Genomic DNA, 21,284 nt, shown 5'->3' with positions numbered 1-21,284 from the left:
CGCTTTAAAGTAGTGGGAACAGCCATACTATTCCATAAAAAAAAACCCCACTATATAAGTAGATAAATACTTATTCTACTTACAGAACATATGTATTGTACTGTCCATGTTTTGATTTCAGTGAATTGTATATAGTAATTAAAGAGAAAACTGTTCCAGGCATTTTCCAACTTTACCGTCTCTGACTGAAGCCAACCCTGATGTAATTTCCTCCCTTACTCTCTTTTTCTCTCCTGCCTGAAATGGTGTATGCATTGCCAGCCCTCCTCCCCAATGCGCTCTGTTTTAAAAACTGCACTGTCATATCTAGCTTGCTTTGTAAACACATAGATCATATTTCAGCAGCTTCTGCAGAGGGATGGGGTGTATTTCCCTTCTCAGTCTCGTTTCACTCTTAACTGCCCTCAGATAATCAGTGATGAGCAGCAATATGGGAGGGGAGATAACTAGTTTCCCTCTCCCCAGCAATGTACCAGAAAGGAGCCAGGCCGACTGAGCTGAGATTTATTACTGCAGAAACATTTATGATTACATTGGAATGCTTGCAATGCAGGATAAGGCTGCAGGCTGCATAATAAACACAGAGCAGTAGGTAAATGGAAACTGACTGGCTAACAATCCCACTTTAATATTTTGTAGACTACCTCCCTTACATTTACAGTTCTGGAGTAGTGGATGACGCTCCAGAAATCTTTACTTTTCTACAGCAACAGGCATTTCTTATAGACAGTAGGGAACTATCTATCTTTCGAGGAATCGTTCTTCAGATTATAAAGGGTACAAAAAGTACAAGTTGTATCCACCACAGTATTTGGCCTTGAGACATTTTTCTGGCTTTTTGAAAAAGAAAAAACAAAACTGAACAATGCTTCAGTTGACATGAATACCATTGTTATTTATTGATGACTGGCCATGGAACTCATGGATGAATCATTTATAATACATTGAAAGAAAAAAATATATGCTGATTTTTTTTCTTTGCTAAAACACATATCTAAAAATCTCGTCTCCGTCTCTGAGAATAGATGACCTTCCTTTACAATGCCTACAAACTTGTCCTCAGGCGGTAAAGAACAGGCACTGAAAGTGGTCTTTCAGAAAGGCAGACGTACAATAGGTACAGTTCATTTCCCGAGGGCCAAGGTTAACAGAATTTGCAACAGATGCGGGGAATAATAGGCCTTTATTAAATAAAGAGAAATCCTTGCAGTCCCAAAGATATTAAATGTCTTTCATCAGTATTCAGAAGTCTATCAACAATGGAAGACTGCTCGCCATTGTTGAGTAAAAATAAACATTAGGAAATATTGTGAATCAATCTTTCGTAAGTTTTCTATTTTGTTAGGAAGACAGCGTTGCAGTTAGCAAGGTCACTTTCTGAACAATGGTCGTTGATTTGATACAAAATAAAAATGAGACTTTTTTGGTGAATGGATCTAATTGGGATTGATCTCCTGTTTAACTCCATTTGAACCCCATCATGGAAATTGAACAGTGACGCATGCAGCAGAACCAGTCCTTGTTAAACAATGCATCCACATTTTCTTCTGATCACCAAAAACGATGGGTGCTGTTGATGATTCTTTGTATTAGAAGTTTAGAAGACTTATTAGATAAATATTGACATATACAAGCAAATGGGAGGATCTCAATTTATCACAGGCGTTCTAAAAGTGTTTGAATGAATCAAATTTTGCATAAAAATTGGTTTCCCATTTAATTCGTTAAAACAAACCTGAAGTGCAAATCAAATTAGATAAAACGACACGGCACAGAGCATGTATATTGCACTTTTCTCCTGGTGGAGTCAGAGCACCAAAGCTGCAGCCACTAGGGCGCGCTCTATAGGGAGGAGCAGTGTTAGAGAGTCTTGCCCAAGGTTTCCTCACTGAATAGGTGCTGCTGGCTTACTGAACAGGAAGAGCCTAGATTTGAACTCTGGTCTCCTGTGTCAGAGACAGAGCCCTTAACCACTCCTAATCCAAAATTGAACTTTCCTGGAATCCCCATTGCCATATTTTGTATTTAAAGTGGGATAAAGCTAATTGCTAATTTGCTGTTGCCATCCAGAGGCATAACTAGAAATCACTGGCTTCCCCTGCAAAACTTTGGCCTCCCCCCTCCACCCCCGAAATTAGAAAGGCAGGATATTGAAAAAATACTTACGTAGAGGTAGCCAGGTACAGGTGCCTTCAGTATAGGTTATCCAGCTATAGGTTCCCCAGTATAGGATAGCCACTAGCCAGCCATAGGTGCCCCAGTATAAGTTAGCCAGCTATAGGTGCCCCAGTATAGATTATCCAGCTATAGGTGCCACCAGTATAGGTTAGCCAGCTAGCACAGTATAGGTTAACCAGTTATAGGTTAACCAGCTATAGGTGCCCTAGTATAGGTTAGCCAACTATAGGTGTCCAAGTATAGGTTACCCAGCCATAATAGGTTCCCCAGTATAGGTTAGCCAGCTTTAGATGCCCCCAGTATAGGTTAGCCAGCTACAGGTGCCCTCAGTATAGGTAGCCTGGGGGAGCAGCGGGCACACAGTGGTGGGGAGGGGGGCCTTACTCCCCCGCTCCCTCACCTAAGGCCCCCCTTCAGCGCTTTCCTCTCTGGTAATTAGCCCACTGGGGGGTGCAGGCAGGGGACGCTAACTCATCTCTTCCTGGCTCCAGGCAATGGAGCTCTGGGTGACGCCGGTCTTCTATGTCTCTCCAATGCCACTGACTCTACTTCCCTTAGCGGTAGAGGGTCAGCTGCATTGGGGAGACATAGAAGACACATGCAGAGCTCCGTTGTCTGAAGCCAGGAAGAGGTGAGTTAGCGTCCGCTGCCTGCCCGCCCCGCTGCACTAATTACTGGAGGGGGGAGCGCTGGAGGGGGGAGGCTTCCCAATTTATTCTCTTAACGTATAACTAGTATAAATGTATGTGAGCACGTGCCTTTGTGCTCATTAATTGCTCTGAAGGTGTAGGTTTATATCTGTGAGGCTCAAATAAATCCTCAAAAGACATGGATAAATTGTCCACAAAATGAAATGGTTAAAAAAATGAATTCCCATTGTAGTAAATTGAAAATGTTCTAATTACGGTATGTTCCTCATACAAATGATAACGAGACCTTTTCTTTGTCTTTTCCAACATCAGTCAGGTTGCACTGAGAAGCCTGGAACTGTGTTGAAAACAGATGCAAACCACAGATTTAACCTATGTCATGTAACACATTTCAGTGAGTCTTTTTACACACAACAAAGCAATGGAAGTTCATGAGACTAACTTGAGCATCGTTGCTTCAGCCCATGTTCCAGCATCCTCAATACGCCTGCTGCAACTTGTCTTATTTTAAACATCTGTGTAAATATAAGAATGCTTAGCACTCTCACTTGCTGCGCTGGGTCCCCGGTTCAAAATCCCAGCCAGGGCACTATCTGCAAGGAATTTGTATGTTCTCCCTGCGTCTGCATGGGTTTCCTCCAGGCACTCTGGTTTTCTCCCACATACCCAAAACATACAGATTAGCTAATTGTCTTCCCATTAAATTGGCCCTAGACTACTATACATACACTTCACGATATAGACATATGACTATGGTAGGGATTAGATTATGAGCCCCTCTGAGGGATGGAATCAGGAAATTTGGGCTCCTGGGGAAAATGGCCTATTTGGGCACCCTATAGGTGCTAAGCTAATGCAAAATATCGGGTATTGGGCACCAAAGAAGAAATTTGGGCACCCGCTAAATAGCGGGCGCCGGGCCAGCCCAAATTAAATTTTTGGTTTTGAGAATTAGTGCTTAAAGAATATTATTTTGAAATTTGTTTTGAGAATTATAATAATGTAAATTATTGTTTTGAAATGTATTATCTTAGAAATGCATCACTTTTTTTATTAATGTTATTTATGGCGGTGAAAGAGAGGATTAGGGCTAGGCATCAGGAAGGGAGTTTTTGGGTTAGGCACCACCAGGGAGGTCTTAGGGTTAGGCATCGGTAGAGGAGGGTTCTGTGTGAGAGTAGGGTGAGGTTTAGTAGTAGTAAAATATTGGTCATATTTACCAATGTTTTACTATGCTTATTACGTCTGTACATATTTTTTCGTTTCCATTGTTATAGAGGATATTTTGCGATTTTATTATTAACATAATTATTTCAGATAAAGATTAAAAAATGATAAAAATATTTTTATAGATATTTTGCAATTTTGTCTATACCCTGCTCCCTTTTTTCCTGGCACCCCTATTTATGTATGCCTGAGGGACAGTTAATAATAATAATCCGAACATTTGTATAGCGCTTTTCTCCTTTCAGACTCAAAGCACTCAAGAGCTGCAGCCACTGGGACGCACTCAAGAGGTCACCCTGCAGTGTTAGGGAGTCTTGCCTTGAACTCCTTACTGATAGGTACTCGATCTAGCCAGGATTCAAACCCTGGTCTCCCATGTTGAAGGCAGAGCCCTTAACCAGTACACTATCCAGCCACCACATATGTGACAAGACAATAAACTCTATACAGTGCTGCGGAAGATGTTGGTTCTATATAAATAATAATAAATTAAATATAAAGGCTGGTGTAGCAAAATTAGTTATTTGAAATTGGTAGACATGAAACAGTCGTAAAATGAGAACCTCCTGCACAATGAAGACTCCTGCAGAGATGAATGAGATTCAGTTTGATGCTTTGTGAAATTGAACCAGCATGTTAGTGTGAACCGACCATGGCAGAGAGGGTAAAGTCACCTATGTCTCCGCCTCTCACTGCTGCACTGCTTGCTGCTCTTCATCTTCTGGACACTTCCGCCTTCACAGTTAGGTGGAGAGCAGTGTGCAACGCAGTGGAAAGAGGCAGCAACATAGATGAGTTAACCCTCTCTGCTGCGGCCCAACACACTAACACTCCGGTTCAGTTTCACTTCACGGCAAACTGAATTTCACTCATCCCTAGCCCCTTAACCTGCTCCAGCACATTTCAGCCTTAATAAGTAAACATATACTGTATTTTTTGGACTATAAGACTCACTTTTTTCCCCTTAAAGTGGGGGAAAACAGTCACTGCATCTTATAGTCCAAATGCAGGGAGTTCCTGACTTGTGATCGCCTGCCAATATGAACCTCCAACCCGCCGCAATGTCAGGAACTTCTTGTATTGTGCCCATGCAGAGGAGGACACGGGGACGAACAAAGGACAGATGAGGACACAAAGGGGCATAGAGGAGGACACAAGGGGGACACATGAGGGACACAGGAGAACACAATGGAGACAGAGGAGGACACAGGGTGACAGAAGAGGTACAATGGGGCATGAGGTACAAAGGGGGCATAATCCACAAGATGCCGCTTCATCATGGATGCACCAGGTTTAGTATATATATATTTTTTTTCCTGTTTTTTGTCCCCTAAACCTAGGTGCGTCTTATGGTCAGGAGCATCTTATAGTCCTAAAGTATGGTAACTATTATTTCTGCCTCTAACCTGTAGATGCCACTGTTATATTATTTACACTGCGTTGTATCTCAGAATCTCTTATGCTGGATACACACGGTGCGTTCCTGCACTCCATGCGCCCGTCGATTCGCGTTGACTCAATTATTTTGCGCCTGTCGATTCGCGTTTCAATGGTTGGGCGCATTGAGTGCGGAAACGCACCGTGTGTATCCAGCATTAGGCTCTTGTGCTGTTGTTCATTCTAGTTTGTTCTACTAATGGATGCCTACATAAGAATTCCATCTAATAAATCTGTTCATTACTTGGCTTCCTGAGCAGGATAATATCTAGAACAAAAGGGAAGAACTAATGGTCATAAATGGAGAACAGTTCAGGGCTTCAATGCAAGTGAATGGGACTACTTTAAGGGATTAACAATACTGCAGTTCTCTACTTTTCGAGCCCAGACCTGAGGTTGCAAAACCTTTTTATTCTGTAAATAATTGAGGCATTGTGAAAATGGTCATCTGGATTTTAAATGTGGAGAACAGGAATTGGAGATCTTTTTTGAAGTGCCACTCATCATAAACAGACCCAGCGTCAATCATCTGTACTCATAAATGTACGTAAATATTGTGGCACTGCAGTGTCTATGTAAATTAAACCAGTGTAAAAGATTTTGAACCTATACCTCAATTGCCCTATGACAGTTTTCAGCACGTTAGTAAGGACTTGGACAGGCATAGATAAAAATTGTCAGAGTCCAAAAACCGTTGGATGTATCTAACTGGATAATAAGAACATAAAAGCGCTGATGCATCACAAGGATGGCAACTTATCTACAATCCAAAGACTGTGGATTGTAAAACAAATCCTGTATTGTGCCTAAAGCGTGTTTTGTAAAGTAAGTGCTCTCTTCTTCAGAGGCTTCAGGCTTCAGGGAATGTCTAATAGGATAATGCTCTAAGACTTCTTAGATCCTTGTGGAGCTTTGTACAAACGGATACAAGGAGTTGCCACAGCAGTCAGTAATGCATGCAGCATAACAGATCTGTTTATAAGGAGGATGACTATGTGAATGAGCTGTCAATATGCAGAAGCACCACCTTCTCAGGATTCAGGAGAAGCTTCCAACTCTTCCAAAATATAGTTATAAAACAAAAATTGCCTTTCTTTTTACAGTTTCATTGATTCTGCTGAATGACACCTTAAGTGAAGTATGCCAGAGCTCAAATCTATAAATAATTGACCCTTTCTAGCTCTTTCCTGCTCTCTGAAGCCATTTACTGATAGGAAAGTGTTTATGGCCGTAATTACTTATCAGTGAGCGTTATGCTAAAGTCTGACCCAGTCCGACCTGGCCCTGACTCGGACAGAAACGATCACTTTTATACCTGATGTTTAACTTTTTCAGGCAGAGAAAGAAAAAAAGGAACATGGCCCAGTTATTTGTGTTCTAGGCACTGTACATACACATGTCTATCTCATCATGTCACCTCGGTGGTCCTTTAAGGTAATGCTCTGTTGAATGAATTGAAAAAGAAAAAGACAAAAAGAAAACTCTACCTGAACCTGTGTTTCAAACAAGGCAGCTAAAAATTTACTTTGATACCTCCACCCCTACCTTATGCTTGAGAGAAATTCACCATCTAAAATGGGACAAATGCCCAGAACATATTATCTGTTAATGGAATTGTCTTTGAGCCTAAGAAAATATCGGAAAAATTAGCATTTAATCCAACAATCTCATTATTATACGGGTGAGGCAGGAGACACCCTGAGGAGTCACACATTCGCTCTGTCACCGGAAAGATAAGTAAAAAAAGTGACCCAAGCTGATTTTAATAACTTCAGTCCATTTTTGTATGGGAAAGGCATTTAACACATTTAATAGAAAACTCATTTTTTTATCATTCGAAGGAACGGGCGCACAGTTGGCAGCTCAGCCGGCGGTAGTTCCATTTAACAGAGTTTGGCACTTACATCCCATTCCACCGCTCTGAAATAGATGGTGGTTTATCCATGGTTTATCCATGCCGCCGCCTTTCTTTTTACGCAAAATATTCCAGATAATGTCAGCTTCATCCATAAATAAGGCATTACTTCGTATCTTTCAGGAATTCATTGAAAATTATTTAAGAGGCGTTTTATTTATACATTTATTTTTTACCTTTGGGCAGCGTGTCCAGTGGTGTAGCAATAGGGGTTGCAGAGGTAGCGACTGCATCGGGGCCCTTGGGTCAGAAGGGCCCCCAATGGGCCCTCCCTCAATCACAATATTAGCTCTCTATTGGCCCTGTGTTGGTAATAATAACTTCTATAGATAATTTAAATAGTTATAATCATTAACAAACTGTTTCCCAATCCCTTCTTGCACCTCTGACACTGTAGTTGCTATTGGCAGGTTTTGGTGCGCCATATCAATTGTTATGTATAGAGTGCTTGGGGGGCCCCATGTAAAACTTGCACCGGGGCCCATTGCTCCTTAGCTACGCCACGGAGTGTGTCATCTTTGAATTACATCTGTAATTGAATATCGCTTAAAGGACCACTGTTTCGAAAATCTTCAAATTTAAAATATGTGTAAACACATACAATTAAGAAATATGTTTCTTCCCGAGTAAAATGAGCCATCGATTACTTTTCTCCTGTGTTTCTGTCACTTACAGTAGGTAATAGAAATCTGACATTACCGACAGGTTTTGGGCTAGTCCACCTCTTCATAGGGGATTCTCAGCATAGCCTTTATCTCTCACTAATATTATAAATGTGGAAGTTTGGATGTTTGGACGTTTGTTACTCAATCATGCAACTATGACAGAGCGAATTTGAATGAAATTTGGCAAACACATAGTACATTACCTGGAATAACATATATGCTACAGTTTATCCCCATAACCAAAAAGTGGGCAGAGACAAATACAAATTTCACTGGGAAAATGTAAACTGCAGCTATTCTTACACTGTTAACCACTTGCCGACCAGGGGATTTTACACTGATCGGTGCTGCGTGGGCTTTACAGCCCGCAGCACCGATCAGGAGTGCAGCAGGGCGATCAGACTACCCCCCTTTTTTCCCCACTAGGGGGATGTCCTGCTGGGGGGGTCTGATCGCCGCCGGCTGCAGTTGCTTAGCAGGGGGGGCTCTTCAAAGCCCCCCTCCGCAGCGCTTTCCGCCCTCTCGCCAGCTCCCTCCCTCACCCTTCCCCTGTGTGCTGCGCAGGACGGATTTCCATCCTGCGCATTGAAGGATAGGCTTCAGCCTATCATATGCCGGCGATCCCCGGCCAATCAGAGGCCGGGGATCGCCGATCTGCCTTACGGCGCTGCTGCGCAGCAGCGCCGTATGATGTAAACAGCGGGGATTTCTTCCCCGCCTGTTTACATTTTGCCGGCGAGCCGCCATCGGCGGCTCTCCGGCTGTTCACGGAGACACCCTCCGTGAACTGACATGGAAAGGACGCTCGATCGGTTCCATGGTAACCCGCAGACGACCAGTTTACGCCAATCGGCGTTAGCTGGTCGTCAAGAGGTTAATGGCAGGGTTCTCAAACTTTGCACAGTTGGTCACTGGGTGACTGGAATTAATATTCAGAAAAGTGGGTAGAGCCTACAAAAGCCAATCAAAATTAATGTATTGATTTTGAAGGGGAATATTTAATGGCTGCCATTCTTGCACTGTTAATGGTACATGCCTCAAACCTGATACCGTTGGCCATTGGGTGACTTTGGTTCAAATTCAGAAAAGGGGGTGGAGCCACAGCCAATTAGATTTGTTTCATTTCAATGCAAATTATTGATGCCAAAGACTGCAAAGCTCACAAACTTGGTCATTGAGTAATTGAGTAATTGTGTGTTAGGGTTAGAAAAAGTGGGCAGAGCCAACACCAACCAAATACATACCCGGGCAACACCGGGTCATCAGCTAGTTCTTCTTATAGTGGCTTGCCAAAGTATTCAGCACCCTTGAAATTTTCCATATTTTGTCACATTACTGCCACAAGCATGAATCAATTTTACTGAAATTCTATGTGAAAGACCAATACAAAGTGGCGTACACGTGAGAAGTGGAACGAAAATCATACATGATTCCAAACATGTTTTACAAATCAATAACTGCATAGTGTAATAATTATTCAGCCCCCTTTGGTCGGAGTACAGTCAGTTTCCCATAGACATTGCCTGATGAGTGCTAATGACTTAATAGAGTGCACCTGTGTGTAATCTAATGTCAGTACAAATACAGCTGCTCTGTGACGGCCTCAGAGGTTGTCTACGAGAATACTGGGAGCAACAACACCATGAAGTCCAAAGAACACACCAGACAGGTCAGGGATAAAGTTATTGAGAAATTCAAATCAGGCTTAGGCTACAAAAAGATTTCCAAAGCCTTGAACATCCCACGGAGCACTGTTCAACCTATCATTCAGAAATGGAAGGAGCATGGCACAACTGTAAACCTACCAAGACAAGGCCGTCCACCTAAACTTACAGGCTGAACAAGGAGAGAGCTGATCAGAAATGCAGTCAAGAGGCCATGGTGACTCTGGACGAGCTGCAGAGATCTACAGTACAGGTGGGGGAATCTGTGCATAGGACAACTATTAGTTGTGCATAGAGATGGGCCGAACCTCCGATTTTAGGTTCGCGAACCGGGTTCGCGAACTTCCGCAGAAGGTTCGGTTCGCGTTAAAGTTCGCGAACCGCAATAGACTTCAATGGGGATGCGAACTTTGAAAAAAAAAATAATTATTCTGGCCACAAAAGTGATGGAAAAGATGTTTCAAGGGGTCTAACACCTGGAGGGGGGCATGGCGGAGTGGGATACACGCCAAAAGTCCCCAGGAAAAATCTGGATTTGACGCAAAGCAGCGTTTTAAGGGCAGAAATCATATTGAATGCTAAATGACAGGCCTAAAGTGCTTTAAAACATCTTGCATGTGTATACATCAATCAGGTAGTGTAATTAAGGTACTGCTTCACACTGACACACCAAACTGTTCTCTGAACAGAACAGGTATGCAGTGGCGGGTTCACTAAACAGGTATACAGTGGCGGGTCCACTGAACAGAACAGGTATGCAGTGGCGGGTCCACTGAACAGAACAGGTATGCAGTGGTGGGTTCACAGAACAGGTATGCAGTGGTGGGTTCACAGAACAGGTATGCAGTGGCAGGATCACTGAACAGGTATGCAGTGGTGGGTGGGTTCACAGAACAGGTATGCAGTGGTGGGTTCACAGAACAGGTATGCAGTGGCAGGATCACTGAACAGGTATGCAGTGGTGGGTGGGTTCACAGAACAGGTATGCAGTGGCAGGATGACTGAACAGGTATGCAGTGGTGGGTGGGTTCACAGAACAGGTATGCAGTGGCAGGATCACTGAACAGGTATGCAGTGGTGGGTGGGTTCACAGAACAGGTATGCAGTGGCAGGATCACTGAACAGGTATGCAGTGGTGGGTGGGTTCACAGAACAGGTATGCAGTGGCAGGATCACTGAACAGGTATGCAGCCAGGAAAAGCTAAGCCTAACTAATCTTTCCCTATGAGAGACAGACAGCAGCTCGCCCTACTCTCTCTAATGCAGGCACACGAGAGGCCGTAATGGCCGCCGCTGCCTGCCTTATATAAGGGGGTGGGGCTCCAGGGGCTAGTGTAGCCTACATGGCTACACTGGGCCTGCTGACTGTGATGTAGAGGGTCAAAGTTGACCCTCATAGTGCATTGTGGGGCGAACCGAAGTTCCGGAAACGTTCGCCTGCGGGAGGCGAACGCGAACCACCGAAGTTCGCCGGGAACCGTTCGCCGGCGAACCGTTCGGCCCATCTCTAGTTGTGCACTGCGCAAAGTTGGCCTTTATGGAAGAGTGGCAAGAAGAAAGCCATTGTTAACAGAAAAGCATAAGAGGTCCCTTTTGCAGTTTGCCACAAGCCATGTGGGGGACACAGCAAACATGTGGAAGAAGGTGCTCTGGTCGGATGAGACCAAAATTGAACTTTTTGGCCAAAATGCAAAACGCTATGTGTCGCGGAAAACTAACACTGCACATCACTCTGAACACACCATCCCCACTGTCAAATATGGTGGTGGCAGCATCATGCTCTGGGGGTGCTTCTCTTTAGCAGGAACAGGGAAGCTGGTCAGAGTTGATGGAAAGATGGATGGAGTCAAATACAGGGCAATCTTGGAAGAAAACCTCTTGGAGTCTGCAAAAGACTTGAGACTGGGGCGGAGGTTCACCTTCCAGCAGGACAACGACCCTAAACATAAAGCCAGGGCAACAATGGAATGGTTTAAAAAAAAAACATATCCAGGTGTTAGAATGGCCCAGTCAAAGTCCAGATCTAAATCCAATTGATAATCTGTGGTAAGATCTAAAAACTGCTGTTCACAAACGCTGTCCATCTAATCTGACGGAGCTGGAGCTGTTTTGCAAAGAAGAATGGGCAAGGATTTCAGTCTCTAGATGTGCAAAGCTGCTAGAGATATACCGTAAAAGACTGGCAGCTGTAATTGCAGCAAAAGGTGGTTCTACAAAGTATTAACTCAGGGGGCTGAATAATTACGCACACCCCACTCTGCAGTTATTAATTTGTAAAAAAAAATGTTTGAAATCATGTATGATTTTCTTTCCACTTCTCACATGTACACCACTTTGTATTGGTCTATCACTTGGAATTCCAATAAAATTGATTCATGTTTGTGGCAGTAATGTGACAAAATGTGGAAAACTTCAAGGGGGCCGAATACTTTTGCAAACCACTGTGACTACACTCCCTGAAAAATATTTATACAAAGATGCTGGCAAACCTCCCTGCTCACTGTACACTTTTTTGGCAGTTGGACAGAGCAACTGTTATTTACTAAGTGCTTTTGAAAATAAAGAAAACCTTTAGATCCCTCATGAGGAGATGGACTAGTACAAATTTGTTTGGTTCTGTCAGATTTCTACTACCTACTGTAAATGACAGCAGCATAGGAGAAAATAATTTATGTCTCATTTTACTCTGCAAGAAACGTACTTTTTATATGTATAAGATTATATATATTTTAAATTCTATGGTTTTTGCGACAGTGGTCCTTTGGCATTAATTGATGTTACATTTAGCAGAGTGTTCTAAGAATAATATTAAGCTTTACCAGAACAAAAAACTGACTTCAGCTGGGTTGGAGAGGCAAAAACGACAGAGGCTCCTTCTCAGCAATGAAATAAGCCTTAATGAATTATGGCCATAAATTGATATTCCGGTTCATGAGTCAATTATAAGGCACGTTATAATGTCAGGGGTACCGTATATTATAGGCAAGAAGGTGGGATAATAAAGGCCGTGACCCCCCCCAGCCAGCAGGCAAAACAGTACTTAAAGGTCAGCTGCAGCTATACAGCTAAATTCACAGCTGAAATATATATATGTACCTGTCAAATAATTTGTACGGGAATGTACATACTCCTGTGATACATGCACTCCTGTGTGTCAGCTACAGCAATGAATGAGAGCTTTATTTTTCCACTGCCTTCCCCTGCCTCCCTCCCACCCTTTTACATGAGTCTCAGTTCATAGTTCTTGGAGTAGTAGACCATCTACTCAGAGCCGTGACAAGGTCCTCCAGCACCCAAGGCTCAGACACCAAAATGCGCCCCTCCATCCCTCCCACCCCAGTCGTCACACACTGATTGCTACTAGACTAAGAGGGTCCCCAGGGCCCCCAACCCCCCCAACACCTTAATCTCTAGTTATCTGGCTTGCAGTCACTGCCATGTATCCCGTTTTATTATTTCTCTTTGCTTCAAACACAATAGAGGAAGGATAGCTGAGCGAGTTGTGCGCCCCCTCCTACACTGCGCCCTGAGGCTGGAGCCTCTCTTGCCTCTGCCTCGGCCCGGCGCTACATCTACTCTGTAGAGGGCCGGATTTACCATAAGGCACTGTAGGCACATTCAGGCGCCTGATGATGGAAAGGGGGCTCACTCCCCTCCCAAGTGCCTCCCTCCCCCCTTCCCTATGCAGAGTCCTAAACAGAGTGTAACGAGAGGTTACTCTCTTGGGTCTTGAGCATTCCATTGACCAGATCTTCTTTCAGCCGAGGAACCAGTAGCTACTTAATACTGAGGGGCACCTATAGCTACCTATGATGGGCAAGAGAAGTGGGGGAGAAGTGACAGCTGAACCAGTCAGCACACTTGCTGTGTGGTTTGGCAGGGTTGCTGTGAAGAAACGCAGAAGAGCCGCCGCTATAAGTCAGCGGGAGGCGGCTTTTTCCCCGAACAGCATGGCGGAACGCGGAAAAACCGCCGCGTCTGACTAGCGCGCATGGGCCTGTTGCGAACAGTCTGACCCAGCGCGGGGAGGCCGCCGCCGGTGCTGATGGCGGTGCGACCAACCACGCGCGCAGGTCAGCGAGCACATTGCAAGACAGTACTGGTGTGGCTGGGACTGATAGTCCACCAAGGTTCAGAATGACGCGCGTGCGCGCAGAGAGGCAGAACTTATATGGCAGTCAGAAAAGGGTCAGCTGACCAAGTCGGTCAGCTGACAACCCTGCTTCGTTTCATTGGTCCAGCACTTAGGGAGGGGCTGGAGAGTGTTTTAGTATATATACTGCTGGCTGTTCAGTTGCTGGTTGTCTGGCGTTGTGATCACTATGTGGTAGCACTCAGACCTGAGTCAGATCCTAAAGTGTGCTGGGACCAGCTGGAGCTGTAATCCTACACTTAGCTAGATTCTGTTGATAGTCTAAAGTACTAGTTTGATTGTGATTATCTGTTATGACCTTTTGCTTGCCTGACTATTCTTCTGAACTCTGATCCTGTACCTTGCTATTCTGATACTCTGTTGCCAAACCCCGGCTCGCCCTAAGACTCTGCATCTGCCTCCTGATTCTGTACCTCGATATCTCTGTTACCCTGTTGCCGAACTCTGCTTGTTTATTAGACCACGCATCTGCCTTCTGAATCTGTACTGTATCCGTCTGTGTGGTTACGACCTGGTTTGTCCGACCTCGAGAACCCGACCTTACTGTTAGAGGCGGTTTCCAGTCCTGGTAGTGACACTCCTTCCTGAGTGTCATTCTCGGTTTGTCCTTCCTACTCTCAGCCTGACTCCTCCCCCTGGGGAGAGTTCAGGTCTTTGGAAGGAATTTGTGCAGTACTCTTTACTGCTCTGAGGCCTAGTCCTCTAAGTATTACGGTTGCACCAATCACTCCTACTCTACTCAGGTGTCCAGAGGTTAGCTTATATATCTGATTATCGGTGATACTGCAAATCATCAATAATCTGGTATATATCTGTATTCCCAGTGATACTGCAGATCACCGGTAATCAGATCCTCTCTGTGTTACACCGATCGTTACAGTTGCCAGGATATCTGTGCCTATAGGCTCCTGTGATGTAAATCCGAGCCTGACTCTGGAGCTGCACTGCAGTGTCTTGGGAGCAGATGAAAGCCATTATATTAGATACATAGAAATGCATCTGCTTTCCCCCAACATTTTGCAAGTTTAATTTGGAGCTCTCTTTACTAGACATGTCGCGAACATCCGATTTTCGGTTCGCGAACCGGGTTCGCGAACTTCCGCAAAAGGTTCGGTTCACGGAAGAATTCGCGAACCGCAATAGACTTCAATGGGGAGGCGAACTTTAAAAAATAGAAAAAATTATGCTGGCCACAAAAGTGATGGAAAAGATGTTTCAAGGGGTCTAACACCTGGAGGGGGGCATGGCGGAGTGGGATACATGCCAAAAGTCCCGGTGAAAAATCTGGATGTGACGCAAAGCAGCGTTTTAAGGGCAGAAATCACATTGAATGCTAAATTGCAGGCCTAACGTGCTTTCAAACATCTTGCATGTGTATACATCAAACAGGGAGTGTAATTAGAGTACTGCTTCACACTGACACACCAAACTCACTGTGTAACGCACCGCAAAAAGCTGTTTGTGTAGTGACGGCCATGCTGGACTACTGCGCAACATGGCGTGATTGCTCTTCCTCACTCAGTGATGTCAGGTAATGTTTGACTTCCTTCTCAACTTTCCATGGCATTGTTAAAAAGCTTACGTTTTGTTTTTAATTTACATTTTCTACTTGCTGTGTACTTGTTCAGTACCGCTACAATGAGAATCCTGTGGAGGCGGGCAAGTCTGCCATTGTGACCCCGGGTAATGGCCGGGGAATGAGAGGTTTGAATCCGGTGTGGAGCCTGAGCAACGGCTACCACTACACATCCAAGGAGGGCAGCGGGCAGGCATGCACGCCCGCCCGCCCCGAGGTAGTGACCAAAAATAACAATACAGGAGGCGGACTTTCGAGGCCCTGCTGTGTATTTGAAATGAATGTACTTTAAATCCTTTAACGAGAACCAGTTATGGCGGGCAAAGATGACACCACATTCCTTTCACGAGAATCATATGGAGGCGGGCAAGTCTGTCATTTGTGACCCCGGGTAATGGCCGGGAAATGAGGGATGGAATCCGGTGTGGAGCCTGAGAAACGGCTACCACTACACATCCAAGGAGGGCAGCAGGTAGGCATGCACGGGCGCCCCGAGGTAGTGATCAAAAATAACAATACAGGAGGCGGACTTTCGAGGCCCTGCTGTGTATTTGAAATGAATTAACTTTAAATCCTTTAACGGGAATCCGTTATGGAGGGCAAGTCTGCCATTGTCACCGCAGGGAATGAAGGTTGGATTGCGGCCCGAAGTGGGAGCCTGCTGAGACCCATGCTGTAGCTGCCCTGACCGTGCTTTGCAGACCAGGCATCTGTGGTCAGATGGACCCTTGAGCCAGCGGAAGACAAACCAAGTCGAAAGCATTTGCCAAGAATGTTTTACGGAGGGCAAGTTTTTTTGCCCTTTTTTTAAATTTTTGGAAAATGATAGATGGTTGTATTTTTAAATTGTTTGAAAGTTTAGATGGTTGTATTTTTAAATTGTTTGAAAGTTTAGATGGTTGTATTTTTAAATTGTTTAAAAGTGTATCCATTCTTCCTCCCCCCCAGCCACGAACAATACCATGGGAACGTGGAGCAGCAGAAGCCCCCTGTGACGGCTGCCACGGTTGTTCTCCGCTGCTTGTCTTTTGAGGGGTGCTTCTTTTCCTCAGGTGTTCTTGCCATAGCTGTTTGTGCCTTCTCTCCAGGTGCCTTCGTAAAGCACTTGTCCCTACGTGACAGTTGGCCTTTCCACGGCTCAATTTTTGCTGGCAGAGACAACAGATGGCTTTGCTCCGATCTGAGACACACACGTGAAAAAATTTCCAAACCGCTGAGCCCCCCTGGGCTGATGGCGCTACGGTGGCATCAGCAGCTGACGTTGAAGGGCATGTTGGCTGTCTGGCCATAGCTGGCGATACATGGCGCCGGACACTGCCCCCAGCTGATTCTGAGGACGAGCTCCCTCTTGTATTGCGTTCCGGAGTTGGAGCCTGATCAACGTCTACCACCACACATCCAGGCAAGGAGGGAAGCAGGCAGGCATGCACGCCCGCCCCGAGGTAGTGACCAAAAATAACAATACAGGACTCAGGAGGACCTTTTGCGGCCCTAATTGAAATGAACTAACTTTAAATCCTTTAACGGGAATCCGTTATGGAGGGCAAGTCTGCCATTGTCACTGCGGGGAATGAAGGTTGGATTCCGGCCAGAAGTGGGAGCCTGCTGAGACCCATGCTGTAGCTGCCCTGACCGTGCTTTGCCGACCAGGCATCTGTGGTCAGATGGACCCTTGAGCCAGCGGAAGACAAACCAAGTCGAAAGCATTTGCCAGGAATGTTTTACGGAGGGCAAGTTTTTTTGCCCTTTTTTTAAATTTTTTGAAAATGATAGATGGTTGTATTTTTAAATTGTTTGAAAGTTTAGATGGTTGTATTTTTAAATTGTTTGAAAGTTTAGATGGTTGTATTTTTAAATTGTTTGAAAGTGTATCCATTCAAGTGCAAGTTATGCACTGACTGCCAGGTATAATGTGCAGTCACAGATGCAGTGAAAGGTATGCAGTGACTGCAAACAGCCGTTTGTGTAGTGACGGCCGTGCTGGACTGGTGCGCACCGTGACGAGAGTGCAGGTGATGGTGGCTTTTCAGCCCATATGCTTGCCCGGCTGATGTAGCTGAATGACAGAACAGTGACTTTCCAGCTGATCAAATTTGGTCTGACCACAATGAAGCAACGACCTTAATATCTTTTGTGTGCCACCCCCACCCGAGACACTCAAATAGCCGGCGGTCATTGCTTCATTGTGATGCGCAAGCCCCTTCACCGCGGCAAGGTAATGATCACGAAGGGGGATGGGCACATGTACACGCACCAGAAAAATTAGTGTAGCGGCCGCTGCTAGCAGCGGCCTTAAAAATTCAGGAATCCGCCTAGAGTCCTGGACCCTGTTGGTAGTGGCGGAGAAGGCAGTCAAGCGGCCTGCAGGCAGAGATGGTGTGTGTGGGGAGTGGACTGACTTAGTCTTCGGTCGTGCAGTAGCCCTCCGTGATCCATTCCTCATTCATTTTGATAAAGGTCAGGTACTGAACACTGTCGTGACTTAGGCGACTTCTCTTCTCAGTAACTATGCCTCCAGCTGCACTGAAGGTCCTTTCTAACAGGACGCTTGCGGCAGGGCAAGAGAGGAGTTGTATGGCAAATTGGGACCGCTCTGGCCACAGGTCAAGCCTGCGCAACCAGTAGTCCAAGGGTTCATCGTCGCTTTTCGCAGAGTCTACATCCACACTCAAGGCCAGGTAGTCGGCTACCTGCCGGTCCAGGCGTTGGTGGAGGGTGGATCCGGAAGGACTATGGCGAGGAGTTGGACTAAAGAACGTCCGCATGTCCGACATCACCCTGAGATCGCTGGAGCGTCCTGTTCTTGCCTGCGTGGACTTGGGAGGAGGAGGGTTACTGCCAGTGGTACCTTGATTGCGTTGTGCAGCCACATCACCCTTAAACGCATTGTAAAGCATCATCGACAGCTTGTTCTGCAAGTGCTGCATCCTTTCCGCCTTTTGTTGAGTTGGTAAGAGGTCCGCCACTTTGTGCCTGTACCGAGGGTCTAGTAGCGTGGCCACCCAGTACAGGTCATTCGTCTTGAGTTTTTTGATACGGGGGTCCCTCAACAGGCTGGACAACATGAAAGAGGACATCTGCACAAAGCTGGATGCAGAGGTACTCTCCATCTCCTCATGCTCTTCCTCAGTGACGGGACGCAACTCCTCTTCCTCCCCCCAGCCACGAACAATACCACGGGAACGTGGAGCAGCAGAAGCCCCCTGTGATGGCTGCCGCGGTTGTTCTCCTTCCACCGCCTCTTCCTCCTCCACAGAAACACCTTCCTCATCATCACCATCATTAGAGTCTGACTCCTCTCCTTCCCCACACGACTCCTCTTCTTCCTCCTCCTCCCCCCTCTGTGCTGCCGCCGGTGTTGTGGAAACATCGGGTTCGTGTGTAAATGGCTCCAATGAATCCTGCTGCCCTAACTCTTCTTGTTCACGCTCCTCCACAGCTGTATCCACCACTCTACGCACGGCACGTTTCAGGAAGTAGGCGTAGGGGATCAAGTCGCTGATGGTGCCCTCATCGCGACTCACCAGTTTGGTCACCTCCTCAAAGGGCTCCATGATCCTGCATGCATTTCGCATCAGTGTCCAGTTGTTGGGCCACAACATCCCCATCCTCCCAGATTGTGTCCTTGTACTGTAATGATACAGGTAGTGGGTGACGGCTTTCTCCTGGTCTAGCAGGCGAGAGAACATCAGCAGGGTGGAATTCCAGCGAGTCGGGCTATCGCAAATCAGGCGTCTCACCGGCAAGTTGTTTCTACGCTGAATCTCTGCAAAGCGTGCCATGGCCTTGTAAGAGCGCCTGAAATGCCCACACAACTTCCTGGCCTGCTTCAGGACGTCCTCTAAGCCTGGGTACTTGGACACAAATCTTTGCACGACCAGATTAAGCACATGTGCCATGCAGGGTATGTGTGTCAGCTTTCCCAAATTCAACGCAGCAATGAGATTGCTGCCGTTGTCACACACCACGTTGCCGATCTCAAGCTTGTGCGGGGTCAGCCATTGCTCCACCTGTTTGTTAAGAGCAGCCAGGAGAGCTGCTCCAGTGTGACTCTCCGCTTTCAGGCAAGACATGTCTAACACTGCATGACACCGTCGCACCTGGCATGCAGCATAGGCCCTGGGGTGCTGGGGCTGTGTAGCTGGGGAGGAGATGGCGGCACCAGCCAAGGAGGAGGAGGATGACGACAGCGAAGCGGTGATAGCAGGTGGAGAGGAGGTGGCTGGAGGCCTGCCTGCAAGCCGTGGAGGTGTGACAAGTCGGTCCTCTGCGCAGCCACGTACTCCCTGCTTGCTGCCATCGGTCACCAGGTTGACCCAATGGGCTGTGTATGTAATGTAGTGGCCCTGCCCGTGCTTGGCAGACCAGGCATCCATGGTCAGGTGGACCCTTGACCCAACGCTGTGTGCCAGAGATGACACCACTTGCCTCTCAACTGCACGGTACAGTTTGGGTATGGCCTTTTGAGAAAAATAATTGCGGCCTGGTATCTTCCACTGCGGTGTACCAATGGCCACAAACTTACGGAAAGCCTCCGACTCCACCAGCTTGTATGGTAATAGCTGGCGAGCTAATAGTTCCGCCACGCCAGCTGTCAGACGCCGGGCAAGAGGGTGACTGGCAGACATTTGCTTCTTCCGCTCAAATACTTCCTTCACGGACAGCTGGGTACTGCTGTGGGCAGAGGAGAAGGAACCGCTCAAGGGAAGAGGCGGTGTGGAGGAGGGTGGCTGTGAAGGTGCAAGGGAGAAAGTGGATGAAGACGATGCACCTGAAGGAGGAAGAGGAGAAGGAGTTTGGCTTGTCTTTTGAGGAGTGCTGCTTTTACTCAGGTGTTCTTGCCATAGCTGTTTGTGCCTTCTCTCCAGGTGCCTTCGTAAGGCACTTGTCCCTACGTGAGAGTTGGCCTTTCCACGGCTCAATTTTTGCTGGCAGAGACAACAGATGGCTTTGCTCCGATCTGAGACACACACGTGAAAAAATTTCCAAACCGCTGAGGCCCCCTGGGGTGATGGCGCTACGGTGGCATCAGCAGCAGCTGACGTTGAAGGGCATGTGTGCTCCCTGGCCATAGCTGGCGATACATGGCACCGGACACTGCCCCCAGCTGTTTCTGAGGACGAGCTCCCTCTGCTTCTATCATGGAGTCGTCTCCTCCTACTCCTCTCTGACTCCTCCTCTGAACTGTCCCCCTGGTCATCTCCTCTATCGGGAACATATGTGGTATCCGTATAATCGTCATCATAATCCTCCTGGCCAGCTGCGCTTTCCTCAGACACCTCCTCAAGTGCACTAACTTCAGGTGGTCCACCATCATCCCCATCCACACACGTTACGTCCATACTATCGCCACCTAACTCAGACGTATGAGGTGGTGTACCTGCGCCTTCTTGTTGTTGTTGCAGTAGTGGCTGGGAATCAGTGATTTCACCACCACCACCAAATAACTCCTGTGAAGTGTCAAATGCAGCGGATGTGGTGCTTGTTGTAGCGCTGGTGGCTGCGGGAGATGAGGTGTTCTTTGTTAAATACTCAATCACCTCCTCACGATTTTGGGAAGTGATGGCACGTGCCTTCTTCTGAGCACTGTATTTTGGGGCAGGTCCGCATGAAATCACAGCAACACCACCTTGCACAGCCACAGACCTGCCGGTGCCTGGTGGCCTTCCTCTGGGTCTGCCTCTACCTCTTCCTCTACCTGGTTTGTCCATTTTGTCCATCTCGGGGGTATGCTAGCTATATGCAGTGAGGTGGGTTCTCACTCAACACAACAGGTAGTTAGATGCAGTGAGCTGGGTTCACTCAACAGTAAAGGTACT

This window comes from Hyperolius riggenbachi, chromosome 9, assembly GCF_040937935.1.
Source record: "Hyperolius riggenbachi isolate aHypRig1 chromosome 9, aHypRig1.pri, whole genome shotgun sequence".
NCBI classification, from domain to species: Eukaryota; Metazoa; Chordata; class Amphibia; order Anura; family Hyperoliidae; genus Hyperolius; species Hyperolius riggenbachi.
This window is presented reverse-complemented; position numbering follows the sequence as displayed.